Genomic DNA, 14370 nt, shown 5'->3' with positions numbered 1-14370 from the left:
TACATAGAAAAATTTGTCAAAAACTGCCAAAGTTGAAAACAATACATTTCTGCCTGTAACTCCTAACTTACTGAAATCTGATTTATAAATAGTCTACATATCTTGGTTCTCAATGCAGAACATAAGGATAACTGAACAGAAGGACAACTGAACTATCCTTCCCTTCCTTTGTTCCAGTAGTCAAATAAAGGGAAGTTGACATAAATGTAGCTATTTAGCAATTATTGCTGGCCATGAATAAGCTCTGTTTGCCCCCAAATCCCCTCACCGGTTCTGTTCCTGGATCAAGGCACACCCGTGCAGTAGGAGCTGCTGATGGCTCAGCAGCATCTAGCACCAACCATTGGCAGAGCCAGGGAGTTCTGTTTCTGCAGCAGAAGGGATGGCATGTGTTTCTGGTTAAAATTTAGAATTCATTTTTTCATAAATAGAGGGTCCTAAACATGGTTTTCATTAGAGTAATACTATTTGGTTTGTAGAAAATGGGTCAAAAGACTCTAGAAGTCTTTAAGTTAGAAGCCAGTCACTGCCGTGTAGCACAATTTCCATGGGAAAATACTGTTCAGTGTCCAAACATATTCAGCTTACAAATACACCTTTGGAACACAACCCATCTGTAAGTTGGTATTTCCAATATTTAAATTGTATTAAATATGTGCTTATCAGCTCTCTTTGGAGCAACTCAAGTCACTTTAGATATGTCAATATGTCTACCCAAAAGGGATCCATGAGAAAATAAGGATATGAGAGAAAGCTTTTTGTTTTTTTATTCTAGGTTTTAAACCTAAACCACAAAGAAGTGAAATATGTGTTACTGTAACAGATTAATAAAACTACAAAATCCAAATAACCTGGATATAACTGCACAGAAATCTTTCCCTTAGTTAAACCAGTGGAATGTTCCCACCTAATCAACCAAGTTATATTTTGCACATGTGCTCAGCTACCGATCCTTTTTCTAAGGAAAGAAACTGGGTTAACTAAACACACACAATAGAGAGGCAGAAGATAAGCCCCAGATGGCAGAGAAGGTGAATGTAATTGGAAGACAGGTGCGCTCCACCTGCCGGTGTGCAGCTAACTTAGAGCCCACTGTGACCATGAGGGAGAGGCTCCTCTTTAAGGATAGAGGCATGACTGCTTTTCTGTGTTCTGTCTTCATATTTTTTTCCCATAGCCCATGCCACCTTAATATGTATTCTGAGCAGAATATATTAAAACTTACATTTTGAATGCTGCTATAGATGCACTGAATTGTTTCATGAGAATATCTTCTCATCAACACAATTTAATCTTCCTTGGGGAGAGTCATGATTTTGATTTCTTTTGTAATCTCCTCACAGCATATGGTGCCATATCAGGCAGGACTGGGCTGAGGGACTATGAGCCTCTATTCGCTATAGGAAGAGCACATAGAGCCTACATGCAATGCAATACTGAGAACTGTATCCTGCATGAGTACAAAGACTAGGTTGCTCAGTAAATATCAGCTATTCTTAAACTTGTTCAGCAAGTTGCTGTCAGTGTCATCAAATGAATGATAAAGGAACATGAAATAATAAGACAGCGATTTTTCAGCAGGAGAAGAAAAATATATCATGACTAGACAAGTAAATTTTAAATTCTTTACTTGGTAGTACTTTGATGTAAAAAGATGGTTGGCAGATTGGTATTTGCAGAAAAAAATATACAGTATGGTTAATAGCACTTACTAACTGCTCACCATGAACCCAACTTTGAACTAGATACTTCACATGAGGTGACTCATTTAGGCCTTTCAAAAACTTTCATATGTAAGGCAAATTATCCTTATTTTTCAGATGAGAAAACTGGACTCGGTAAAATTAATTTGTCCAAAGTCGTCTAGCTAGTTAGATGAATCACGATAGTAGAATCTGTTTTGTGAAGGCGGTAACACTTCCTATCTGGAACACAGAAGCGACTACTAGTATCATGAGTCTGTTGACTATCTTCTAACAGGTAACTCTTTAATTAGCACCTCAAATGGTATCATTTCATAAATTTAGGTTTAATATTTTCCAAGTTGCTTATGGGCTATGTCCAATATCATCTCAAAAATCAATATAACCAAAATATAGCTCAATTACTACAAATCAGTTTCCTATTCCAAGCACTTAGATGTTCCAGTAATGTCACTATTCCCAATATATTTATACTCCAAATCTCCATTCACCCTATTCCCTCTCTAATAACTAATTACCATTCATCAAGAAAGCATCTGCTACCCCTTGAAAAGTCACTCTGCTAGCTACTGGGCTCAGGCCTACAAGACATGCAAAAAACATCAGCTAATTCACAACTTAAAGGAGCTTAAAGTATCAGAATATTCACATAAAATGTTAAAAATGTGAATATTATAATGAAGTAAGTAATCCAGATAAATGCAACTGGAATTCAGAGAAGAGTTTACCCTCAACTGAGTAGTCATAAAATGTGTGCTGTGAGCAGTGAGATTTGGCTGGGCCTTGAAGGCTACAAAGGGTTTTAAAACAATTATTTTAAAAGAAATTCTTGGTCCTGGTAAAACAACCAGATAGAAGGACAGAAAGGGAAAGAAAACCCCTGAGGTTCCTTGTCCCAGTCTCTGGGAGCATCCACTGTTAACAGTTCATCAAGTAGACGGAACTTGAGTACATGAAAATAAACAAAGAGGAAAAATGGCTGGAACAGCAGAGCCCTGACAAACGGGAGTGGTCATGGTGGAGGCTGATGCAAGAGATCATTAGGAAATGAGGCTAAGCAATAATAAGAGCCAATTGTGCCGTCATACACTTGTCCCACTGACACATCTAAAGGCCAACCATGTTCTAGGCAGACTCGGATCTGGAGTAGGCAGGGGAATACTAGCAAATGGGATTGTTCCTCTTATGGGGGGTTCCAGGACAAAGTTTGAGGAGTTTCACGATGACCTGAAGAGCATTTTAGAAAAGTACATTTTGATGTGAGTTTAATCAGATCCTAGAGATTAGAAGTCCCATTAAGAGGCTGCCATGTATTCCAGGCATAAAATGATGAAGTCCTTAAGTCAAGCAGCAGCAGCAGCAGAACTCGTACAGTACAACCACCTTGCATTCTATTGTAATGAATAAGAAATTAAGACTAAGAGAAGATGGGTGTTTTGCCTACATTTCGTATGTAATTAAAGGCTTGATAAAATAACTATGGATATAAGTCTTGAAGAACTAAATGGTAATATCTTTATCATTTCAGAATTAGAAAATGTTTCTCAAACACCTTATTGGTATCATAAAGATAATTTAAAAAGCAACTATTTTAAAATTTAAACATAATCTTTTCACCCAGAGACATCATAAAAATGAGAAGACAAGCCACCAGTTGGGTGAAGATAACTGAAACACATATTACAGAACAAAAGTCTGGTATCCAGAATATATAAATAGCTCTTACAAATCAATGAGTTTAACAAAAAGAAGCAGGAGAGTGGGGAACATGTATAAATAAGGAATCCACAGCAACCAGAATATTAATAAAGAGAGGGAATAAATCATCAATATTACTGGGGGACATGGAACAACAAATTAAAACTAAAATGAGATATCATTTCATATCCATAAGACTGGCCAAAAATAAAATGTATCACCAAGTGTTGACAAGGATATAAAACAAAAGGTATTCTTATAGATTGCTGTTGGGATCATAAATAGGTACAACCATTTTTGGTAATTTGCATTATCTGCTAGATGTGAAGATACAAATATTACCCTACTGCAATCCCCCTCCTCAGGAGACACCCTAATCAGAGTCCCTTTCGTTAGCACAAGGAGATGTACACACGAATGTTCACAGCAGCCTTATTTGGAAACATCTTAAATGTCCAAAAACAAAGATTGATACCTTCATCATGATACAGTTCTACAAGGGAATACCATGTGTCAGTAAAAATGGATAAATCGGATCTACATGTCAACAAAATACTGAACAATTACAGTAATGTAAAGAAGACCACAAAGAGTATTGTTACTACTTATAAATAGTCTAAAAACAGCAAAACAAGACTATATTGCTCAGGTACACATACATACATAGCAAACAATAAGGAAGTGCATGCGTGAGAATAATAGACACAAAGCTCAGTGGGCAAAGTCCCTCTGAGGGAAGACATGAAGAGTACGCTGAAGTCTCAACAGTGTGTGCAATGATTTATTTCACCATCTGGGTGGTGGACACAAAGGGGTTTATAATATTATTTAATTGTTTGGTGTCACTGAAATATTTCACAGGAATTTTTAATGAATAATAAAGAATTAAAAAGAATGTGTGACACCATTACAGAGTAAACGAGAAAGGAAAGAGTCAAACATTGCTTGAAAATTTTTCAAAACACTTACTCCCATTTCTACTTCCCTGGACTTGATTCCCAATGTAAGCCTCACTCAAACAGCCTCTTCATGCTTCTATCTGTCCCAGCCTGGTGTTAGACTCATCTCCCCTATCAGTCCAAGAGGCCACTTCTTCCTGTCACTGCCTATTCAGAATCTGTCAGTGGTTCCTATCAAATCTAAACATTCTTGTATAGCCATTAATGACCCTCTCAATCAAATTCATCTCCAGGTCTAATTAAAGTGGAGGAACTGGAGGAGAGAACCATTTTCTGGACCAGGAACATGCCAAGTTCATTTGCACCTCCATGTCTGTGCAAATGTTTTCTCTATCTGAAAGCCAGTCCTTCTTCCTATGTAAGTCTTACCAATCCATGAAGATCTAGCTTCAGATCTTCCCTTCTGGAAGCATTCCACAATGATCTCATTCTCTGTTGAGCCCCTATTCCTACAGAAAAGCCCAAAATAAGTACATTTGAGCACCAGTTTCATTCTGTAACCCATTATTACTAATTATCTCCTACATTTTAATCTTATTCTTTTTATTACATTTCAAGCTGCCCAAGGAGTTGAACTAGGTCTTGCACTTCTATATTCTCCACAGTAAAGAGTACCCAGGAGATGTTACAAATATTTTTTGTTTGTCCATACTTGGAAAGGCTGGATATATACATACCAAAATACCTGACACCTATCATCAAGATCCCTTAGGATTCGTATCATCAAAGCAGTGTGCACCATAGTTTATAAAAACATGGTTCATGTTCACATTCCATCTCACCATTCCTCACAGGCCATTCAAAGCTGAACAGTAGATGTGGTATCTATAGCTGGGTGCCACATGGAAGGTTAGCGTATCCCCCAGGCTGGCCCACCTCACTACATCATTCGAGTAGTTCAGAAGCAGATAGTAGAACAGAATACACTACATGTCTGGCCAGAAACAAAACTAGTATAAAAAATTCATGAAAATACCTAGAAGGCTGTGATTCCACATCAGTAAAGATGTTAGATTCCAGTCTCCCCTGTGAGAGCCACTCCACATCTACGTACCTACATAGAGATCAGCCTCAAGCAAGAAAGGCAGTTGTAGCTGCTTCTCTGCTTCCCACGACACTTTCCCCCTCATCCCTGTGATCTGATTTATTCTTTGAGTCCTCGGTGAACTTTTGCTTTCTTCCACTTACAAACCATGTAGGGGCCACTGTCTCTGGTCTCCCTTGAGCTTCTGGTCTCCTAGAGGGAGACAGGCATATACACAGAAAATGGAAAATGAAACTAAGTTATAAATACATATGAGACTCAGTGGAGGCACAGAAAGGAGTACTCAATGTAAGAGGTGAGGGGTAGGAAAGAAGTTTATGCTAAGCCTTAAAGGGTTGGAATAAAATAAGGCAATTAATCTACTAATATGTTAATTTTGAATAAGGAGGAGGAGGAAGAGGGAACAGGAGTTTATTTTTTGTTTCCTTCTTTTTCGAAATCCTGATTTTATTTCAAAACCTTACCTCTGCTTGCCAGCAGACTGCATGTTGCCTAGTTGGGAAATGTAGCACTGCGTAGCCCATCACATTATGTTCAGGCTGGGATCAGCCCAGTGTTTACCAGGTATTAACAGAGTAAACTTAGGACCGAAGAACACAGCATCTGACATTGCAAAGGAGTGCCATGCAAAAGCTGTGCAACACCATCCTCAGAGTTACGGCCCTTATGCACTAAGAATACAGATGTGTATTCACTTGTTCGTTCATTCACTCAACCAATGTTTACCAACCATTTATTAAGTGCCAGGTGCTGTGCTAGGCATCAGTGATATTTGGTGAACACTCTATATTTAGTTATGGATCTCATGGAATGCACAGTTCAGTCAGGAAAGCAATCTGACACTCACAAGTCAACACATCATTATTGACCGTAAAAGGACCATGAAAAAGGAATAAAATGCTGTAACAGCATTCAATTGGAGAGCTTCCCTGATTAAATGACTTTTCAGCTGACGTCTAGGAAAGAGAGAACAATGTAAGAAACAGCATTCCAAGGAGAGGGGGAAAGATTTCTTAGCCTGCTCCATAGAAGCTCTACAATCAAATGAGTCTTATCTGAACTGCCTAGGCAAGGATTCACACGAAAGACTTCCAAATGCATTACCACTTAAAGATTCCCCTGCTGACCCTCCCAAACTCTAAATGGAAAGCGCATCCTCATTTGAAAGGATGAAAAGGTGACTTTGCCTTCTGGGTTAATGCCTACACGAAAATAGCTTTGAAGGGAGTGAATGTGCCTTGTCTTTTTGCTAGTATAGTATGATGAATCATATCAAAGAATAGTTGTTTGCAAAGTCTGAGACAAGATCAAAATGCCATTTTCCTCTGAAACTGCAGCATGTGTTTTGTAAAGAAATCTTAGTGATATCTAGCAGGGAAATTTGCAGTCCAGAAATAGACTTCACACTGGTTTCTACTGAAATTGAAACCAAGAAAGAAGGGGTATCCAGGGAAAGGGCATAATCATGAGGTTAGAATGAGGGTTAGTGCCAGTCCTCCTATCACATACTCATAAATGCTCTCCAGTAGTAGAATTAAAACAGCAAGTTACTCTAGCAGATGTTTTCAAATTAGCTAAAACCGTGTCACCAGAGTAAAGCAGCAAAGCTGGAAATGTGCCCAGAGAGACCTTCCCACAAGCTGCCTGAGGGAGCCATTTATATGTATCTGAGCCCTCCTAGTGCAGAGATTCAGATGCAAGGCTAGGGAGATAAGCAAGTCACAGCACAATGTCTCCTCATCCAAATGCTTATCCATGGCTTCAGCAAGACCACCACTCTGCTGAATACTAAGAAAACCTGGCAAGATAGAGCAGTTCCAAACCACATACTTTGTGGTTTGCTGTTGCGTTGTTGCTTACAAATCTGACAAGAAAACACTGAGAGAAGATAGAGAAATTGTCAATGGCCACAGACGAGCAAACCATGATAATATGAAAATGAACAGTTTGGTTTCTGGCAAATCCTAGGGAGAGGGAGGAAGGTGGTTTACATCTTCATAAAATATTCAGAACATTGATATCTAGTTCACAATTAGATATCCAATGGGACAATCACATCCCAGCTATGCTGGTTGTCTATCGAAGAAAAAGTCCAAGGATCTGAGTCAAAAATCTGTGGATATAGATCCATAGGGCTTCCTCTCGCATGAGCTGGTTTTTCTAAGTGGGATGTTACTTGTTACCCAGTAATCATTAACTCCTACAGGAGGGAGAAAATAATAAAGCAACCAGGAAAAATCTTAAGTCAATAGTGGATGAAGATAACCCTGTTTCTCACTTATACAACAGCTATCTGTCTAGTAAACCCTACCGTTTACTAGAAAGAAGGATGGGAAATGGGTTGGGTCAACACATCTCCTATGCAATACCAACCTCTGTACAATCAGACTAAAGAACAGAAGACCTCAAAGGGATGTCATTCACCTTTTTAACTGCCTTATAGTCATACCCCATTTTTTCTTGTTCTCAAGCACATCTTTTGCTCTGTAGGTGTGTGTTTTGCAGGGTTACAGGGAAAGGTGTAGCAAATATACAATATACAGTATTGTATAAGCTAAATAGATATATCTTAGAAGCAAAAGAACTGGTACCTGGTATCTCATACAATCAGTTACCTGTGGGCATCTGATAGATTAAAATGAATGTCAGACTATTTCTAACTCCTCCTCTGTGGTAATGCAATGTTTTAGATCTTCCTAGGAACAACATCTTTGGCAATTCCTGATAGACAACACAACTAGAGAAAGTCACCTTCATTGGGCAGTAACAAGAATCAAGCTACAAATTCTCATGATTAAAATTTAAAAAAAAGAAAAAACATCTTTTGAGGGACACTGTAGTCATTACTCTCTGAAAATAGAGAACTAGTAGCACTTAGGATCTTAGGAAATAAAACAGCTCAAGACATGGGATGTTTTTGAAACATTCAAGTGTTTCAACAGCAACAAAGATTTTTCTACAATGCTAGTAAAGCATCTTTTTGTGATAGTGGTTCTTTAAAATAAAAAAAAGTGTACAAAAAGACCAGCATACCACAGACATAGGCATAGATTATAAATATGAGAAGTGAGGATTGGGGAAACGTGTTCAGGTTTTTCAAGAGTCTTTTTAGTCTTCTTATTTCAATGGTGTTCCTGTAGCAGGGGAAATATAATTACCAATGGAAAAAGAGAAAAGAAACAAAAGAACCTACAATTGTATCGTTTTCTTAATTTAAGAAAAGAGAGGTAAGTGTGATTTCTATAGAGATGAAATCTACATAAAAGTAGATTTTAATTGGATGCTTCCTAAGAGGAAAACAATTCCCTCTCCTCTGATAAACAGTGGAACAATTTGTGGGAATGATCATGAAGGTAACATGAATTTGAGTTGATCATAGAAATTTCACTATAGAAATATACATTAGATACCATTTTACTATTATTTCTGAATTTGAAATATTATAAGATCAAAATCAAAACACTGAATTCTTTGTTTCTGAAAGAGTTGATATTCAAATAATATGGTATTCATCTCAATTAAGCTGTAGATGAAACTATTACTTTGCTGCATATTAGTGAATATTGCTCATATTCACTAAAATGAGTACTTTGTAAAACAAGTTCCCCTCCACCAAGTTTTAATTTTATATTTTAAAAAATCAATCTAAATGGCTATATGGAACAAAGGCACACATATTTAAGAGTTAACTCAAAGTGCATGCAGTTTCTATTCCCAAATTGGGTTGAATAGGACACTTAAGCTTAGAAGGATTTAAAAAGTAGAACACTACAATTAGTTTTAGGCTATTTCTCTATATGGGCTACATAATATTTTGGAAGGAAGGTCTTGTCTCCATTTGCTTTCACTAATCACTAATATGCTTTTATTGAGTGTTTAGTCCTGGCAGAACAAAGTTTATGTTGATGGAGAAATTAAAGATGCTAAACCACGAAAATTCCCTCCTAGGGAAAACTCATATACTATTTCCCCCAAGCACAATTGCTTGTGATATTTAAGAAGCTTTGTCAGAAAATTATTTTGACATATTTAAAAGAATGTTAACCAGTTCATTTTGTCCATATTTATGTTGCCTGTAATGTTTGAGATAAAGTATTATATTTGCAAACTAATCTTAGAATGAAATACAGAGAGAAATAGATAGCTATAAAGTAAAAAATATCTTTGTATGCAAGTACATTCTTCTTTACTCACACAAGGTAACTAACATTTTCTCTTAAGTAAATTAATTTTTTTTAAATTCACAGAATTTTAGATCTGGAATGAGGGATATTTCAAGGGACTAACCACTGAAACAACTTTAAATTTAAGTACTAAATCCAAAGGAAATTAAGAACAGGGCTATTGACACCTGATTTCTATGAACTTTCTTGTTTCATGCCAGAGTATGAATTTTCTGAACCAAGGGTAGCTTTTATAACTTAAATTTTTTAAAATCATGCATTTTGCATAGACATATTCATTATTTCTTTATAGGCTTGAGTTTCCTTTTAAACATTTAAAGAAAACTTTATTCTTCTGGCATGAGATAAATTAGGATACTTGTAAAATTTCTTGCCTCCATGTCATTTCCATTCAAGTTTTATTCAAGGAATAAAAAGTATTGCTTTATATGCAAAGTGACCTAGGCTAATAGAAGGTCGCTTCCTGAACTGAAATTGTGCTATAAATAACAGTCAAAAGGCTGTTCCTTTTGGAACAGCTCTTTCAGGGTAAAAAATAATTTGCAGGATGTTTGCCTCAGGTCCTAAAATCGCTTCCCTAGTCCTAAGCATTTCTCATCTCCGTGGCTACATCTTAGACGGATCTATCCTCACCTTCTACGAAGCCATTCACGAAGACCATAAAAGCTAAAGATCTGTCTTTAATTGGTACTTTTATTATATGTCTTTCCTCGTATTTCCCTAACTTCACGTGTTATGGAAGGAGGCAGGGAGCATTCACCTCCCACGACCGGGAGTCAGTCTCACTGTGTCAGGAGTAAGGAGTGAGGAGTCTCGCCTGGATCCACAAAAGACGTAACATCTCCCACCCAGCGTCCCACTCCTTGCCGCCTGGCTACCTTCAACCCCTTCCCCTCCGCACATCCTCCCCTTCTCTAGCAGAAAATTCCGCAGCGCGACGGTCGGGCTGGAGGCAAGCCCTGCAACCGGGGGCGAGCGCGGCACTCGGACACAGGCATTCAGTGTCTCCGGCACCGGCAGCCGAGCCGGGCCACCCCTTCCCACGGCCTCCCGGTGCCACCCAGCGAGGCGGGGACAGCGCGCCTTCCGCAAAGAGCGCAGCAGCCCAAGTCCTGAATGCTGGGTCTTCATCGCGGCTGGCCCTCCGAAGGTGCCTCTAGCAGCTGCAGCCGCCCCTCAATGAAAGTGCAATTTGTTATCTCGCCCAGCCTCGAGGAGAGGTCCCTGTTTGGCCTTGGTTCCAACCCGGTGCATTCAATTCGCTGAATGTAGGGTCTTCCCGCCTGCCCCGTGATTCTCCCGGAACTGGCCTTGGCCGCGGGCAGGGGGCGACTCTCCAGAGACCTCCTCCTCGGACCCCATTTCTCTCTTTCTCTCTCTCTCTGCCTGTCTCTCTTTGTGTCTCTGTTTCTTTAGCTTTCTCTTACAAACGCACGGGGGAGTTGGTCCTTTTCCACAATGCCAAAATGTCACCCAAAAAGCAAGTGCAACAACTTGCTTTGCAAACCACCCAGGAGCCTGACGAGAAATCCCCCGCGGGGAGCAGCCCCCTCCTCCCCTGCAAGGTGAATCCGCGGTGGGGTGAGGGTGAGAATTTGACCGGTGGACATGACGGGGACAGGGGACCGGTGTTCTCCTCCCCTCCCCCTTCCGGGACCCTGTCGCAATTATAAATCTTTCCCCTGCCAGGGTCCCCGTGGGGAGCCGCGAGGACTGCACGGCCGGAGAGGACGCGCTCGCCCCCGACACCCCGGTTACCCGGAAGGCCCGAGAGTGCACCCCGGGCGGCTGGAAAGGTAGGGAGCGCGGACTCTCGAGCCGGCAGCCCGGGGAGCCCAGCCTGCAGCCCCTCCGCGGGCGAGGGAAGCGGCGACCGCGCGGCAGGCAGCGGCCAGGAGCCACCCAGCGCGCCGCGACCGCCGCCGCCGCCGCCGCGCGCGCCTCACCCCGCGGCGCAGCCCGGCGTTACCTGGCCGCGTCCCGCAGTCCGGTCCTCGCTGGCTGCGTCCGTCCGTGGGTCCCACGAGCCTCGGAGGAAGGACGAGAGAGATGTCCCCGCGACCGGGACCGGCTCTCAGCGAGGTGACGGAAAGGACTCGAGACAGGAGCCGAGGCGGCGGCGGCCGCTCGCGCTGCCGATGCTGCGGATTCCCCGAGGCGGAAGGTGTCCGCGAGGCCGTGTCCTCGAGATTGCGGCGCCCGAAGCGCAGCGCTCGCCTCTGGAGCGGAGGCTGAGCGCCGGGACGCGGCGGGCTGAGGCGGCAAGGCTGGGCTGGTCACCCGCCCCTGGGTGCATGTTAATACGGTGGGGAGGAGGAGTCCCGCGCTTCCTCCGCCCAACCACCGGAGCCGGCGGGCGGGCGGCGGCCGCGGCCCGGAGCCAGCCGCTCACACCCGCCCCAGCTACTACGGCGCGGCGCGACCGCCGGCTCCGGCCCCAGCCCAGGCACGTGCGCCCAGGCCGCGAGGAGGCGCCGGCGCCTCCCGGAACGCACTGCTGCCCTGCGGGTGCTGCCCGCTCAGTATCCGGGTGGGAAGTGCGCTCGCCCCAGACCGAGGGGAAAGCCCAGCATTCCCGGGGTGGAACAGAGAGGCGGCCACCCGCGAGTGGGCGTGACCCATTGGTTCCCTTCCGCAGCATCGTTGGAGAATTAAGCTTTCCCCTCCTCTCTTGCCAGCCGTTGTTCCTAATCTTGTCTTTTTAAGGGAGGAAAGTAGAACTCATGACACTTTGTGTCACACGAAATCAAGTTGGCGGGCAGAAGGTTTGCTGACCTCTGCCGTCCCTCCTCAGGGTCCCTAGGAGAATTTTTGAAGAAGTAATCGTTAGCAAGGAGATAGGGGCAATAGAAGGTCTCAGACTCTCAGGGACCCATGTTCGTACCCAGCGCCACTACTTTCAAACCGTTATCCCTCAGAACTGTTTCCTCACCTCCACACCAACTTTCCCGGGTTGGATGACACAATATATATCCCACCAGTTCATCTTGGTACTGGCCAAGAGGTAATTCAAAAAGCGAAACGCATCTCATCTGCCGACCTGTGCCCTCAGTAAACTCCCCAGGATCCACCCCAAGTACACTTGGAAGCCAGGCCCCTCCACACAGGCTGAGCATCACGCTTCCACAAACTGAAAACGGACAATCCATTTGGTTTCAAAGTCAGAACAGGGATAGTGGCATGAGTGGGTGAATTGCGATGTGGGTCAAGGAGAGAAAAAAGTAAATCAATTAAGTATTTGTTGAGCTCCTGCGCTGCCCACTTAATTGCGAACGTTACAATAGTTAAAATAATCGTGGTTAATCACTGTCTTATTATTTCCTTTTATTCAAAAAAGAAATGGCATCTTCATGGAGAATGCCCTTTGTTCTACAGCTCCCTGAGGGAACATTATGACAAAAAGTATATAATATTTATGTAATTTTATCCAGAAGTTATAGCATAAGATTTAGCATCTGTTTTGTGTGATGTCTAATTATAAATATTAATAGAATATCCTTTTAAAGACAACACTCCTAAAAATGCAAGGAAGTGAAAAACGGTTTTCATAAAAATATGACTCAGATAAATAACCTCTTTCCTGCAATTTCACTGAGTGATTTTCCATTAAAGAAAATAACAATTAACTGAAACCACTAAATGGAGGTAAATTCTCAGCATTGTAATACCATGAGCACCAACGCTTTAACAATGATCTAAAAGATATTCTCAGACAATTCAAGAATTACTATAGGGGCCTGGCTCGGTGACTCATACCTCTAATCCCAGCACTTTGGGAGGCCGAGGCGCGTGGATCACTTGAGGTCAGGAGTTCAAAACCAGCCTGGACAACATGGGGAAAACCTGTCCCTACTAAAAATTCAAAAATTAGCTGGGTTGGTGGTAGACACCTGTAATCCCAGCTACTCCGGAGGCTGAGACAGGAGAATCACTTGAACCTGGGAGGTGGAGACTGCAGTGAGCCGAGATCACACCACTGCACTCCAGCCTGGGTGACAGAGTGAGACTCTTTCTCAAAAAAAAAAAAAGAATTATAGGGACACTTCAAATCGGATTCCCTGAAAAGGCAAAATACTGATATGTGATAATAGCCTTCATCGTTTGGAAAATTTGCCTTTCCAGATTTGTAAATATGTTTAATTAATAGATTTTCTTTTCTAATTTTTAAATTGATAAATCATAGTTGCACATATTTTGCAGGTATATGCAATAATTTGATACATATATACAATGCATAATGATCAAATCAGGGTAATTGGGATATCCCTCACCTCAAACATTTATCTTTTCTTCATGTTGGCAGCATTAGAATTCTTCTAGCTATTTTGAAATATACAATAAATTAAACTATATAGTTCCCCTACTCTACTATGGAATACTAGAGCTTATTCCTGGTGTCTATCCACATTTAACCCATAGATTTTTCCAATGACATCGCATAAATAAGAAGGGCAGTATAATTGTCAAGCCCTAACTCAAATTAGATGAATTCAGTGAATAAAATTACTTCAAGTGGAAAATCAATTTTCTTACAAAATTGTTATGGTAGATTTAACCCAGCAACAATAATATCGATGTAACACTGCTATTGTTAGGGTTTTCTGACTGTAGGTGACAGAAACCAAATTTGGCTAACTTAAGTGAAAATAATTTATTAGAAAAATATTGAAAGCTTCCAGAATTAAAGTCAGGACTGGAAAGCAGTCTTGGAAACAGGCAGGATTTGAGGCAATACCAATGGGTTAGGAAGCAGGAAAGACAGCAGTTTGGTTTGGTGCTGC

At 41.5% G+C, this 14370-nt stretch overlaps 1 protein-coding gene across 2 annotated transcripts in view; it reads right to left on the bottom strand.

Annotated features, from left to right (window-relative positions):
- Positions 1-11969, bottom strand: part of DLGAP1 (DLG associated protein 1) — a 960906-nt gene extending 948937 nt beyond the window's left edge. Inside the window, exon 1 of one of the 2 annotated variants that reach the window (XM_025365244.1) lies at positions 11559-11969. The gene's annotated coding sequence lies outside the window, so the exon portion shown is untranslated. The remainder of the gene's footprint in view (positions 1-11558) is intronic. The other variant, XM_025365243.1, reaches the window with a different exon arrangement.
- Between the last annotated feature and the right edge of the window lie 2401 nt (positions 11970-14370).

This window comes from Theropithecus gelada, chromosome 18, assembly GCF_003255815.1.
Source record: "Theropithecus gelada isolate Dixy chromosome 18, Tgel_1.0, whole genome shotgun sequence".
Classification (NCBI taxonomy): Eukaryota; Metazoa; Chordata; class Mammalia; order Primates; family Cercopithecidae; genus Theropithecus; species Theropithecus gelada.
The sequence above is the reverse complement of the archived record's forward strand: the minus strand, read 5'-3'. Positions and strand labels throughout refer to the sequence as shown.